This window comes from Petromyzon marinus, chromosome 32 (genome assembly GCF_048934315.1).
Source record: "Petromyzon marinus isolate PM22_M1 ecotype Great Lakes invasive population chromosome 32, UKy_Petmar_22M1.pri1.0, whole genome shotgun sequence".
Classification (NCBI taxonomy): Eukaryota; Metazoa; Chordata; class Hyperoartia; order Petromyzontiformes; family Petromyzontidae; genus Petromyzon; species Petromyzon marinus.
This window is the reverse complement of record NC_133698.1, coordinates 1593662-1609225: the sequence shown is the minus strand read 5'-3', so window position 1 is coordinate 1609225 and position 15564 is coordinate 1593662. Positions and strand designations below refer to the sequence as shown.

General features: G+C 49.1%; 1 long non-coding RNA gene across 1 annotated transcript; it reads left to right on the top strand.

Annotated features, from left to right (window-relative positions):
- Window positions 1-3878: 3878 nt before the first annotated feature.
- On the top strand, window positions 3879-14515 carry LOC142929613 (uncharacterized). Its single transcript, XR_012945800.1, has 2 exons — window positions 3879-10495; window positions 11095-14515. It is a non-coding gene; the product is annotated as an uncharacterized LOC142929613 (long non-coding RNA).
- The last annotated feature ends 1049 nt before the right edge of the window (window positions 14516-15564 follow it).

Sequence of the window (15564 nt, the reverse complement as noted above, 5' to 3'; positions counted from 1 at the left end):
AGATCAACACAGGACATCGCCAATGGTGATACGTGCGTCAACCTGGCCAATGATACCCATACTGCCCCCGTTAGCAGCGACATGCATCGTACACCGGACGCACGACATGGGAATGGATAATTAAAAAATTACATCTGAAATTATCCTGGCTGATGCCCCCGTATCAACCAAAACGTGGACATCGACACCCTGAATAGTGGCCGGAACTGTCGAGGATCCCGCCGACGCAGCAACAACCCTCCGTGCCAATTTTTTCCATTGTGTCTGTGAGGCCGGCCAACCCTTCGCGACGGTACCTGAGCAAGGAACATCACGCGAAACGCCCTGATGTGATGGACCCGTCCGAACGACGACATGAGATGGGTGAGGTGGTGAACGTGCCCGGGTGCCCGACATGTGCCAACTCGCCTGTGTGGAGGGAAGTGAAGGCGGTCGGTCGGCTGCAGGAGATGTGGTCGGTGATTCGGACGGCGATGCTGGACGAGCTCGGCACTCCCTGGAGTAGTGGCCCACGCAGCCACATCTGAAGCATGTGACGGGAGGCCATCTGTTCCCTTCTCTTCAAATTCGTGTGTGCGTTCAGGCAGCGCGTGGCCCACAGAGATGTTTGCGACTCGTGGCCGCACGTGGGAAGGACTGCCATGTCCCTCGTCAGCGCCAACATGCATTCCATCACCAGCAGGTCTAAGACCTCTTGTTTTACATCGGGGTAGGCATCGACTGACAACGCTCTCAAGGCGCTTCTGTAGGCGAGGGGCGACTCAGAGCTCCCATGCCTACGGTGCTGGAATTTTCGTGTCCTGTCGTCCGGCGGTTCGTAGACTTTCGCCATCTCAGCAAAAGCTTCTTTGAGCATCTTCTTCTCTGGGGGGATGGAACGAAAAATGGCCAACGCATCATCGTCCAGCATGGTGGGCAAGGCAATTAATGCCTCCTCCTCCAACCAGCGGACTGATTTGTAGGCAGCCTCAAAGCACCACCTGAAGGCACTCCAGTCACCCCCAACGGCCACGAACTCTCGAACTTGGGGCAGGCATCAACCACGATCGGCGACCCGCCGCGTGGCAGCGACGAAATGGTTGCCGCCCCTCCGCTCTCCTCCACGATGTCCAAAATGGCGGTCGGGAGATGCATGGCTGCAGGGGACTGTGGAATATGGCGGCCATCTCCACCCTGCCCAGGATGGCGGCCGTTTCCACAGTGGGGGGACCCTCCGATGGACCGTCACCAGCCCTCTGCTCATCCTCCCCCGGATTGTCCGTGACCGGACCTCCTCCAGCGGCGGTCGGTGTGACGAGAGCGACGAGGTGGAGGAGCGCTGTCGTCAAAGCGCTCAGCTGCGTCTCCACCCTCCGCCACGGATCGTCAGGGTGAAGCTGATGTGGAAGCTCTGCCTCGCCGTCTGCCGCAGGTGTGACATCCACGGGACCCGGGGTCGGCAGGAGTTGTGTCGCCGCCTCGACATCGTCGTCGGAGGACACCGTAGGTGGATTCTTTTTCTGGTGCTTGGACATTCTGTCTTCTGTAGAGCACCGCAAAAAAGTTCACTATCTGACACCACTGTAATAAATGGCTCCGACACGGCAGAACTTTATTTAATATTTATTCAAGGTTCTTGCACAGTCACGACTCCTCTCGTTCCCGCGGATGCCGTTGTTGTTCTCCGGCAGGCTGCGCTTGCCCCGCGCCACGTGTCGCTCACCCTGCTCTCAACCGTACCGCTGACTGGCGGCGTGCTGGCGAGCAGCTGGAGGTCGAGCCGCGACGTGGCTGGTGGAGATAGCGAGCAGCAGCGACGGGGAGCTCCTCTTCGATCTTCAACCACCGACCCCGAGCCTTACGCGACCGCTGCTATATTTGCTTTAGTGAGGCTAAGCCCCGCCTCTGGCCACGCCCCTCTTAGAACCTTCGAGAACGTTCCAGAGGCTTCCATGCTAGCTCAGCCCATTAACCTTTCCCCCAGATAGAACCCTACTACTTATAAGGCGTGGACTGTACGACAGTGTGTAAAGTGTAACCCCTCAATTATGCAGGAGATGGCGCTCGCTTATTACACATTTTTACTCCCATATAGGAGAGCTGCCACTTGCTCTTGTTGCTGGGAAGAGCAAAAGGATGCCGTCCAGGAGCAAAGTGTGTGGATGAAGAGGAGAGGGGCCACGGGTTAAGAAGTAGGGCAGCAGAGTGGTGGTGCCGGACTCCCCGGACTCATTTGTTTGGTGTCACCCAATCACACGGCGGCGGCGCTGGTGCTGCGTGGCGAGGCCTGATGGCGGTGATGATGAATCCTCTCTCTTAAGACAGCGATTCTTAACCTGGGGTGCACGCACACCCTGGGGGTACTACATGCCATTTCTGGGGGTGCGAGACATGGCCAGAACTTTTTTAGAAGGTAAATAATTGAAAACAAATTAAGCATGGGCACGTGAGTTACAACTCCTTTGTTTAATCAAACCCTATGTATTTATTAACATTAACAAAATTACGATTGAGAACCAAAGGAGTGCAGGTTGTAGTAAAAGTTAAGGTACCACTGCTCTAAGAGAACCCTCCCATCGCTGTGATTCTTTAAAACTGCTTCAAGCGAACGGGGGGGGGGGGGGGGGGAGCGGGACAGCCGTGACGTAATGATTCGTGCACCAAGACTCGCTACCCAGAGGTTGCTGGTTCGATCTCCTGACGCGGCGGTTGAAACAAGAACGGTGCAAGTTTATTTTATCACCCCCCACCGCCGCCTCTGTCCACCCAGCAGTACAAATGGGTACACCACATCGTGGTGGGGTAAAGTGTGCGGGCACTCCGACCTCTTGCAAGACATCTAGAGGGGCTCTCTATAGCGCCCTCTCGTGGAGAGCCACCAGTGGTGGTGCGAGCGTGTCACTGCAGGGCAGCGCCCGCATCTACCTTTACCGAGTACAGCTCACCGCGGCCCCATTGTTGACCCACAACGGATTTATCTTGGGCAATTCCAAACAATGGCACACGGGGGGTCCAAACGAGGACTATCTTCCTGCACTTTGACCCCTGGCGGTGGGAGGAGAGTGAGGGACCGTGTGTCGTGTGCGCGCGTGTGTGCGAGCGACCTTCACTTTGGTGTCGAATGTTAAACAATGCATGTAATCGTTAATGTACAATTACTTGTGAGGGGGAAAAAGTTCTACTCAGTTATGTACAGTCTTTGGTTTTTTCGGTAAAGTCACATAGGTAAATAAAATAAATGAAAACTAAATTAAATCACGACGTTTCGGAGGCAACACAAGCTTCCGTCTTCAGGTGGAACAGTCACAACTTTAAAGCTGTATCAAGTGAGGAGCTTTGAGACACCCGAGATTATATACAGGTTAGGGGGGGGGGGGAGGAGCCAGGCAGGGACGAGGGTGGGGGGGAAGGCTAAGTTAAGCCGCCTTTTGTTATGCTGCAGGGGGTTCGGGGGATGCGGATGTTCACTGCGCGAGCTAAATGGAAAGGCTGTATCATTATAAGGCAGCTAAAGTTTGACTTGGTTTATGACATCTTTCCAATGGTTGCTCAATTTAAAACCATCTTCTCAGTTGAAGTTGTGTCTATGTTTGTATATCTGGATGGCTTCATGGACAAATCTTGGTTTATAAGATGTCATAAACCAAGTCAAACTTTAGCTGCCTTATATTGGTACAGCCTTTCCATTTAGCTCGCGCAGTGAACCTCTGCATCCCCCGAACCCCCTGCAGCATAACAAAAGGCGGCTTAACTTACCCCCCCACCCTCGTCCCTGCCTGGCTTCTCCCCCCCCCCTTAACCTGTATATAATCTCGGGTGTCTCAGAGCTCCTCACTTTATACAGCTTTAAAGTTGTGACTGTTCCACCTGAAGACGGAAGCTTGTGTTGCCTCCGAAACGTCGTGATTTAATAAAGTTATTTTACCTACGTGACTTTACCGAAAAAACCAAAGAGTATGAATCCTTGCAGTCACGAAAGCTTCAAATCTAGAATTATGTACAGTCTATTGTGATTACAACCACACGCAATCACAATTTAGATTTGACGGCGTGCGTGTGTTTTCCGGATCAGTCCAGCTCTGGTGACTGTCTCCGCTCATTTGGTATTTGTTTAAATGTCTGTCGTTGTAATTTGCTTAACAAAAACAATGTAGCTCTATTTTAATGTTATTTTACAAACACCGTTAAGCTGACGGGGCAGAGTCGCCATGCTCTCTGGCAGTTACACTGCTCTTGGGTGGGAGCTCATTGAAATGTTTTTTTCCAGAACGCGCTTTTGCAGACCGGCCTCATCCGTAACCCCACAGCCACCCGCAAGCACCGCAGGTCCGGTGAGGAGAATGGGCGATTTGCAGCACTGATGCCTACCTTGGCGAGATGTTAACTACCTCGCCTGGTATGCAGGAGGTCCTGGGATCGATTGTGACCCTGACCCCTGGAGTTTGCGTGTGTCTTTCGCCGTGGTCGCGTGGATTTTTCTCCGGATCCACCGGTTTTTCCCTCCAAATTTAGAATCAACGTGCTTTTCGAGTATTTGGCTGTGATACATTTCCATGTCATAAGCCACTTCGTTTGAGCTTGCGTGTGTAATAGCCAGGTCGCTTCTGAAAAAGAATGATATAGCTCAATGGGCCTTACCTGGTCAAATAAAAAATAGTTTAGTGAGGGCGATATTGGCATGTAAAATATAGATTAATTGGTTGAAAGGAGGTCTGGAATGCAACTGTAGGCACACCCGAGCAAACCGTAGATCGCATTTTGTACCCTTGCTAGGTTCACATTCAAGTGAAGGCAGCAGCAGTAGCAGCGGCGTGGTTTTCCAGCCTGGCTGGAACTTTACATCGCTGTTCACTCAGACGTACGCGAAAAGCAGACTGTGACGACGCGGGCATTTGGGGGCGTCATCGGTGCGGAACCGACCACCGCTTTGTTACGGGGTGTGCGAGGCCATTCTGTAACTGTTACGGTGTGAAGGCGAGCCACGACGAGTCGCTTTGCCATTACTTGGAGCACATCACGCTCGTTTTCCCATCACGACGGTTGGTGGCCCTGGCTTGACGCCATTTGACCTCCGATTAGCATGGTTGACTAGGTACGGTGCAAAAGAAGTTTAATGTACAAGTTCAACATTGCCATCACAACATTCGGATAACAGATTTGACCCGAGAGTAGAAGTGAAAGTTGTGGAGTGCGAGCGATCCTGCAAGTGGGGCTCACCGTGCTCCACTTCTCAGCAGCACGCGGCACCGCGCGCGAACCGCAGCCCCCTGTGCGGGACTTCCGCGTTGAGTGGCGAGCCCAGCAACGTAGTGAGGAGCTGGCGCTTGTGTTTACCGTACATTGAACTTCTTTCGCATGCCGCACGTAGCCAACCGTGCTAATCGGAGGTGCAGGGGGGGAGGACAACCAACTTAACACAAAAACGCAGTTCTAAAGAAATACGTTTTTAATATAGATTTAAAAGTGCACAGCTCCAGTGGCTTTTCAATATCAGAAGGTAGAGTTCGAAAGGAAACGATTCGGTAACCGTCTTTGTTCGATGGCTATAGCCAAAAGCCGCTGCTGCTGCGAGGGTGATCGGAATCCGCGTGATGATGATTTATGCTCCACTTCTCTCACTGACCCTTAGATGTGGCGGAGAGAGAGAGAAAAAAAGTAGCAGTGGTGCTGCTCTATGTAACGTGAAACGAGTTTTATTCGCTTTCATACGTTATGAGTTAAAGATAATTTTTTAAAGGCGCCAATTTAGTTGAAACACCCCACGAAGAGTGGAACGTCGCTGCATTATAACGTTACGGTGAGCGTACGAAGGGGGCCGGGGTCATGGGGAGCTGGGCATGGGGCATGACCTCCACTCCCAACGCCGCTGCATTGGCAGGCGTAGCTGTGAAGTGTTGGGCTATGCTGCGATGTGGTAGCTGTGTGGAGAATACCGTGGCAATTGTGCCTTAGGTGATATGAGCTTCTATAATGGCGCGCAGTTAGAGGCCTACGCATTGACCGTTTTAAAATGTGGAGCCATTTCCAGATTGCGTACCGAAAAGCAACCTCTATAAATGTTGAGTTGATCAAGCTCTCAGATGTGAACTAAAATTGCATCTCCCGATGTTGTTGTCGTCCGATGTTTCGCTCCGCGTGTTGGTGACTACTGCAGGAGCAGAAGCCCACAAAACCCAAAGCGTGAGTGCACCAACTTCCACGCTCGCATTTCCCGAGGCGCGATTCTGAAAGACGCACGAGGCCACAACAAAGCATTGTGGTCAATCTCACGGCTCACCCGCGACGTGAGTGGCAGAAAGGCCGGTCTTCGAAACCCCATGCCCAATGTGGTAAAACCCCTGCGGATTGTCAGGTACAGGAGGGTGGGTGGGGGTGACTGGTTGCAGGCCTTACAGCTGGCGGGTCTGGCTCCCAAACGGCATCTGCAGTTTGCGGTAACATCACTAAACATCAACTTGGTGGCAGTCGACAACTGCCAGAGGGCATGGCGGGCCTTCAGGTTATCAAGGCTAAACATTTACGAATTGGAGAGGCTTTGAATGAAACCGACTTCGTTACACTTCTCCCACTATCGACTAAAGTACCTATATGTACCACAGAGTGGATTAAAATTTGTATTTTAAGTTGAAAATCTATTTTGTAACGAATGTATGTGTAGTGACATAGAATTAGCTATGTAGCAGCATAGCGCTGGTTGCTGGCGGGGAAGGGGATCTGCGGCTTACAGCAGCCCTGACGTCAGCAGTCCAGGTGATACACCAGAGGGGATGTCTGGAGGAAGGGTTACAGAAGGGGCACATGGGGGAAGCCCAGGAACCCGCGAGTAGGTTCTAGAGAGGGGGCGTGGCCGGGGCGGAGCGAGACCACGCTGGGAGCATAAAAAGGGGCCCTGAGCGAGAGCTCGGGGCTGTCACATGGAGTGGGATCCCCGTCGTGCTGTTGAAGATCGTTGCCATCGTCGCTGTCGTTTTCACTCGATATTGTGCTGCTAGACGGTAGTTGGCTGTCTCGGTTCAGCGCCATCAGTGTTTGACAGCTAGTGTTGTGTATAGGCTAGCAACCCACGTAGAGTTGTGTATCAACGAGTGACAGAAGAGTGTGTACCAGCGTAGGGTGTGTATTGTGCAAAGGATGCTCAATTAAATAAAATAAGTGCCTCCAAATGTTAGCGTCTCCGATCAAGTCACTACATCATAGGACTTTGTGTCTCGAGAGACAATTCTTTTTGCACCTTACGAGGTCAGCTGTAGGTTTTGCAGCGCCTAGAATGACTTAGTAGGCCAATCCTTGAGTGACAATCCTTGCCACAGCAATTGCAAGTGAATGCGGTGGCAGCTCCAGAGGTGTTTGTTGCTTTTTCTTTGCGTCGCTCCCTCTTGGTCTGCTAAGCAGTGTGGCTTTTCTCCTCGCCTCTCCTAAGGCCTCTTTTCACAGCCTGCTGCCAGCTGAGTCGGTCGCCAGCAGTTTTCTCCCAGTCATTTGGGTTGATGTCGCAACTCTTCATGTCCAGTTTACAGACATTTGAAGCACAGGACTGGGCGACCAGTGACCCGTGTGCCTGATGCCAGCTCGCCGTACAAGACATCCTTGGGTATTCTGCCATCCTGCATGTGGCACACGTGTCCAAGCCATCTCAGGCGCCTATGACTGAGTAGAGAGTACATGCTGGGAATGTTGGCCAAGTTGAGAACTGAGGTGTTGGGAATGCGATCTTGCCATCTGATACCGAGGATGCGCCTGAGACATCGGAGGTGGAATGTGTTTAGTCAATGTTCTTGATGGGCGTATGTTGTCCATGACTCAAACCCATAGAGGAGGGTGCTAAGGACGCAGGCCCGATACACTTGTACTTTGGTGTTGAGCGTTAGGGATTTGTTCTCCCACACTCTTTTAGTCAACCTGAACATAGCTGTAGACGCCTTCCCAATGCGCTTGCCAATCTCTGTGACAAGGGACAAATTGTAGGTGATGGTAGAACCCAAGTAGGTGAAGTCCTGAACGACTTCCAGGGTGTAGCTGCCAATGTTTATGGAAGGGGTGTCTCTGACATCCTGGCCCATGACATTGGTCTTTTTTAGACTGATTGTCAGGCCAAAGTTGTTGCAGGCATTGGCAAGGTGGTCGATGAGTGTCTGCAAACCTTGTTCTGTGTGAGCTGTCAGCGCAGCATCATCAGCAAATAGGAGTTCTCTAATGAGGACTTTGCTGACTTTGGTTTTGGATCTGAGACGGCCAAGGTTGAAGAGTTTGCCATCAGATCTTGTATGAAGAAAGGCTCCCTCTTCTGCTGTCCCAAAGGCATGTGTGAGCATAAGTGAGAAAAAGATTCCAAACAGTGTTGGGGAAAGCACGCACCCCGCCTGCTTTACACCGCTGAGTATGGGAAATTCCTCTGAGGTGGTGCCGCTATGCTGTATTGTTCCTTACATGTTGTCATGGAAAGAGGAAATGACTGCCAGCAGCTTCGGTGGACAGCCGGTCACTTTGAGGACTTTGAAGAGGCTTCCCCTACTGATGAGGTCAAAGGCTTTTGTAAGATCAATGAATGCCAAGTACAGGGACATTCTCTGTTCTCGACATTTCTCCTGTAGCTGACGCAAGGAGAAGAGCATGTCAATTGTAGACCTTCCTGCTCTGAAGCCACACTGAGCCTCAGGATACATCCTCTCAGCTAGTATCTGTAACCTGCTGAGGACCACACGGGCAAAGGTTTTCCCCACGATGCTCAGCAGGGAGATGCCGCGGTAGTTATTACAGTCCCCACAGTCACCCTTGTTTTTATATAGGGTGATGATGTTGGAGTCTCTCATGCCTTGAGGCATTGCTCCTTCTTCCCAGCACTGGCAGATAAGTTCATGTAGTTTTGTGAGGACGGCGGGTTTTGCACATTTCAGTACCTCAGGTGTGATGCCGTCCTGTCCCGGTGACTTGCCGCTGACTAGTGAGTTGATGGCGTTGTCAAGTTCCTTCAAGGTTGGAACATTGTCCAGTTCGTATATCGTTGGTAGGGGCTTTACAGCAGCAAGGGCAGCTTCTGACACACTGTTGTCTCATGAGTAGAGCTCTGGGTAGTGTTCTACCCACCTGGCCATTTGCTCTTGTTTATCAGTGATGATGGCCCCTGTGCTGGATTTAAGGGGGGCAGTCCTCCTGATGTTTGGACCAAATGCTGTCTTGATGCCTTCATACATGGCACGGATATTGCCAGTGTCAGAGGCGAGTTGGATCCTGCTACTGAGGTTCACCCAGTAGTTGTTGGCGCAGCGTCTGGCGGTCGTTTGAGCTGCACTGCGGGCAGCTTTCAGAGCCCTTAATGATTCTGTACTTGGGACTTGCTTGTACTTCAGGAGCACCATGCGCTTGGCTCGGAGGATGGGTTCCAATATAGCCAGGTGTACCTCAAACCAGTATGTGTTCTGCCTTGTCTGCTTGCCAAAGGTATTGATGGCTGCATTGAAGATGGCGTCTCTGATGTATGTCCACTTTGTCTCCACGCTTCCATCTGGTGTGTCGTGTAGGGACTGCTCCAGGCTGTGTTGGAATGATTGAGTGAGCTCTGGGAGGGAGGTCTTGGCAGAGTTGATGCGTAGGTAGCGTTTTTGTTTGAGGCGGTGTATCTTTTTTTGGCGTAGTCTGACCTTGCTGGATACCAGCGAGTGATCGGTGTCGCAGACTGCACTGTGTTAGCTGCGTGTAATGAGTACCGAGTTGAGGAGGGCTCGTCGGGTGATGACGAGGTCCAGTTGGTGCCAATTAAAAGACCTTGGATGTCTCCATGATACTTTATGGCATGGTTTTGTGAGAAAGAATGAGTTTGTGATACAGAGATTGTGGTATGAACAAAGCTCCAGTAGTCTTTGGCCACTGGCATTCATATTTCCAATGCCGTGATAGCCAAGGCATGCGGGCCACGCGTCGTGGTCAGCCCTAACCCTTGCATTGAAGTCTCCCAACAGAAACGTGTTCAGAGCTGGGGATTTTGCAAATAATATTGTGAAGCTCTTCATAGAAATGATCATGAATATCCGGATGTGAGTAAAGTGTTGGGGCGTAGACACTCAGGATGTTTACATGGCCAGAAGCAGTCAGAAGCAGTGAGCAATCTCATGAGCAGAATCCGCTCGGAGCCTGCAGTCAGTGGTTCTATCATGCCAAGGAGCGTGTTTTTGACGGCGAACCCAACAGCGTGTTACCTTGGTTTGTTCTGCTGTTTTCCTTGCCAGTAGAAAGTGTAGTCACTCTCTCGTAGTGAGCCACTGCCAGCAAGCCGGGTCTCCTGCAGTGCTGCAATATCGCCATGGAGTCTCGCCAGCTCCCTGTCGATAACTGCAGTCTTGCGGATGTCCTCAATCTGCAATAGATCTTCGGAGAGTCCAGAACACATTGTACGTACATTCCAGCTTGCAAAATGAAGGGCTGGAACCTTCTTTCGTTTTGTTTTGCTTTTGTCTGGTGCAGGTTTTGCAGCCCACTTGTCAGGTGATGAACCATAAGCTCCAAGCACCCATTGGAGCAGGTGAGCCGTGGCGGGAAAGCATCTTATTGGCCGGGGGCTGCCCAGCTTGAGGCGGGTGGCGGTAGCTATCCATTGGGGTGCAATGACCCCTCCCACCAACGATGGCAACCCGTGGCGCCCATTTTTTACGCCAATCTAAAATGAGCTTATAACCCGTGACTGCTGCCATCCGTGTTTCTTGGCCACGATTAGGTGGCCGAGGAGTGTCCTCTCCCCATTTTTGCACCTCTTGTTGGCGCAAAGCCCGGGCAGGTTATTCTGGAAATCCTGGGTTGCCCATGCGTCAGGATCTCCCCCTCGGCCTTGCTGGTGATGTCCCAAGGAGTGCGTAGCACGACGTTTTGTACCATTGTGGCTGCAAGTCACTACATATGTCTATGGTAAAAACGAGAAAATCTAGCTGCTGCATTTAAATTATATAAATTACAAGGAGCTATTTAAGATCGACCAGACCATACATTTATATGCAGAATATTATATGAAGTTAATTTCCATGTTGAACAAAATTACTGTTTTTGAAAGCATCGAAGTTGAATATGATGTGCGGAGAGAGGCAAATGTATCGAATGAAACGGCTGCAATCACTTTTTTTTGTACAGGCGTGAGGAGTGCGTCGCATGCGCTGTAATCTTAGTGATGCTCTACGCATAGAGCTGGACAACGATTAGCACGGTTGGCTACGTACGGTGCTAAAGAAGTTCAACATACACATAATTACGAGGAATGCCAGTGGGTACACAACTGGAAGTTGTATGAAATTATTTATGATACCTGGTAAACAATAAATCATCATGTGAAGTCTGCATTACAACATGTGCATATGAGTCGGTGTGTGATCATATCTGCACGTGAGTGTGCGTGTCTTCTGAAAATGTCTGATCTCACTTAGGATGTTGTCAAGAGGATGAAAATGGGCATTTACAATGACTGTTAAAGATCTAAATGAGTTTTTATTTATTAATTAAATTCCAAGATTTAGAATTTATTGTGGGGTTGGAGTCGACTCCTTTTCGTACAGGCGTGTCTCTCTTAATAGGCGTTCTATTTACGAGAATTCACGATAACGAGAGCAATTCAAATTGATGCAAATTCGCAAAACGGGCGAATGTTCGTTTGAAGAGTGTTCGCTTACCGAGCAAATTCCGCGGTTGCTCGTTAAGCGAGACGACACGCCTGTCAAAAAATGTCTCCGAATCGCCTTGTGACCTGAATCGGGAATCGATTCTTCTGGGATCGACTTTCCATCCCCAACTCGTTGGCTTGCCTGGAGGGAAGGAGTCGAGGGGTTATCAATCCACGTCAGGCGTCTGGAAGTGTTAATTCTCTTGACTAGCTAGCGAGATGTATGCATGTTGCACTTCTTTCGTACCGCGTGTAGCCCACCGTGCTAATCGGAGGTGCGGGGGAAGGACAAACTAAACACAAAAAGCAGTTCTAAAGAAATTAGTTTTCAATCTAGATTTGCACGTCCAGTGGCTTCCTCATCGGAATGAAGAGCGTTCCAGGCGGCTGCAGCAGCTCATCTGAAAGCGCATGCTGCGACAAACCTCTTTATTCTCATGGATAGCGAAGAGCCGCTGCTATGAGAACGACTGGAGTTTGCGTGACGTCACGCGATTTTGGCCGATTTCCCACCCCCCTCATCACACGGCGTCACAAAAAGTCAGACCCCCCTCAAATATGACGTCACAAAGCTCTGCCCCCCACCCCAAACCATATTTCCATTTTTAAACTAAAGCATGCTTCAAATCGCTTTAAACTATGTCATTGTAGTGCGTATTTAATGTGGCGCTGCACACGTATTTAAAAGGAGGTGTTGGAAAGCTGAAATTAATAATATTTACTTGAAAATATTAAACGTCTAACAAAAACTGCAGATGTTCAGAATATTATATTGAAATTCTCTTATAATAATAAAATATTAAAAGTAATTGAGACTATGAAAAATACTTTAAACTTTGTAGTAGAACGAAGCAAAATGGATACTGCAATTATAACAATCACATTCATTCCACAGAATGAAAAGCCCTGGTAGAATCATTAGAATCAAAATGTTTAATAACAATCATTCAAAAACATTTACAAAATGTATGCTTCTCCATTCTCGGATGGAAAAGCAAAATGCTCCTTCATGGAATAAATTAAAGGTGACCTTAGTAAATTAAAATACTCAAATAGTTAATAATGAAAATTTATCAAAATTAGTGTTATAATAATTTTATTTAATTAATATTTATTTAAAGTTGCGCATTTTGATGTGACGTCACATTTCTCAAACCCCCCCTCCCCCCCTCGTCACACATCGTCACAAATGTCTGACCCCCCTCCCCCCCCCTAAGTCACCGAGACTGAAAACTAATGAATTTCAAACTGCTTTTTGTGTTTAGTTGTCCTTCCCCCGCGCACTTCAGATTAGCGCTGTTGGCTACGTGCGGTGCGAAAGAAGTTCAACATACTGTGCATACACCTGGACTCTGGGGTCCCTCTCGGAGAGAGTCATCGGGGTTCCTCCGTGAGAAGCAGAGCTCTTCTCTCTCTCCTGCTCCAGGCGAGCGGCGCCACCAGGGGGCGTCCTGTCTGGAGCCCGGGGCACGAGAGGACCGCTGTGCCTGCAAAGGAGGACCCCCACCTGGCAGCTGGGGCCCCACTCTAAACTAACAAATAATCTAGGTGTGTTTTTTACCTACCAGACAAGGCCAACTGAGCTATATATATCCCTTTTCCAGAAGCGACCTGGTCACAAATGATAGCTCAGCGAAGTGGTGTATCACGTGGAAATGTATAGCAGCCAAATACTGCAAACGCACGTTTGGAGGAAAAAAGTGGAGGACCCGGAGAAAGAATCCACGCGACCACGGGGAGAGAGACATGTCAGGGTCGGGATCGAACCCACGACCTCCTGTATACTACGGGCAGTTAACATCTCGAACTACCTCCCGTATACCAGGCGAGATAGTTCACATCTCACCAACGTAGCCAACTCACTCTTGACGCAGCTGGTGTGCCACGAAGCAGCACAGTAACACACGATGGATGACAACCACGGGACCCTTTCATAGATAATGTCTCCGAGGCTGTCTCTGGTGTAGGACAATTAGGTGAGCAACACGGTGGTGAGATGTTAACTGCCTCGCCTGGTATACAGGAGGTAATGGGTTTGATATGTTAACTGCCTGGCCTGGTTTACAAGGGGTCGTGGGTTCGATCCCGACCCTTGACGTCTGTTGTATAATTGGAGTTTATATGTCACGTGGATTTTTCTCCGGGTCATCCGGTTTTTCCCTCCACATTTAGAATCAACATCATGCGTTTATAATATTTGGCTACTATTAATATTTTCCACCAGATAAGCCACTTCATTCAGCTATCATTTGTGGCCAGGTCGCGTCCGACAAAGTGCTGTATATAGCTGTGGGCCTTACCTGGTAAAAAAAAATAAACTGTTTGGGTCTTTCGGTGACTTTAGCGAAAGACCCAAAGAGTATGAATTCCTGCAGTCACGAAAGCTTAAAGTCAAAAAATAGAAATAGTTTAGTTTAATAGTTTAGTTTAAATGATTATGCATACAATATCAAATCATGTTGTTTGCGTGATTTACCACAAGTACGTGTGGTTCGTGCAGACTTAATGCCTTGCAATAGGCGTGTCTGATGTTTGAACATCTTCACATCTCCTGTGTTATTGCCAGAAAGGGTAAAAGCCTATCCTATCTTTTTTCATCACCACAGCTCGTAACCAGTACAACCTGTAACAACGCGACGTGACAAAGTGCGGGATACAACAAATGTAATGTGAAGCCATAAGCCCTGCAGGCCAGTGGATCAAATGTTGTATCCTGTGAGAATTGTAAACAAACCCCTCTGTCCCTATCGCATTAGTTTTGATGTTTGGTCAAAAACACCCCAAATGAATCCACTCGTATGGTGTGGAAAATCTAGAGGAAGTTCCGTAACCTTTCAACTGTACTGTAGCAAGCTGTTAATTATAAATAAAGCCGACTGAGAGGCTGGATGAATGTTGTTTCCTCTTGTGGTTCATGGTTCTTTAATTTACTCCGGGTTCCTTATTTACAACAAAAGTTTTACTAATATTTGCTTAATTGTCCAGTATGAGCATACATGTTTACAAACTCCTAAAACATTTTACAATCTACCAGTGTCGTGGTTGTCGTGATCTTCAGCCGTGATCTATCCACTGCTGGATGATGGCCTCCCCGAGCCATCGTCACCCCGCACGACGGTCACACAGTGCAACAATCCATACAGCTCCTGCAACCTCGCTGATCTTATCGCTCCATCTCCTCAGTGGACGTAAACAGGGTCTGTACCCTCCCTTGTGTTGCCAATTCTATGTACTTATTATTTTAAATTTGTATCAGGTAAGGCCCACTGAACTGTAATTGCTCTTTTTCAGGAGTGACCTGGCCACAAATGATAGCCCAGCGAAGTGGCTTATTCTGTGGACATTTATAGCAGCCAAATACTCGAAGTGCATGATGTTGATTCTAAATGTGGAGGGAAAACCCACAGGGAGAACGTGCAAACTCCAAATATACAGCAGGCGTCAGGGTCGGAATCAAACCCATGACCTTCTGTCTACTAGGCGAGGTAGTTAACATCTCCCCACCGTGGCACTAAATCCATAATTATTCTTGTAGCGATAAAACCTGCCCAAGCCCGCTTAATAGTTTTAAATTCGTCATTAACCTGCGTTATGTCCTCTAATCCACATTTTCCTCTTTCATAATTACAAGCGTGCATTACTCCATGCATTTAGAGGCCGACCGAAATTCGGTTTTGGTGCTGAAACTTGGCACATGGCCTCTTTTGGCATACTTTTGGTTTCGGCCGAAAGTATTTTTTTTTCCTTTCGGTCTGGTTTCGGTTTCAGCCGAAACTGATATTGACTTTCGGTCGTCATTCGTCAACCGAAGATCTATTTTTAGAATATAACGCTAGTGCTATGTCTATCACTGCCTATCGGCTGGTCAATCGGCGCTAGGCAATCCTATGCGATAGGCTGCAAACACACACACACACACGTCAACAGCAGCAGCTTGGGAGCGAGGT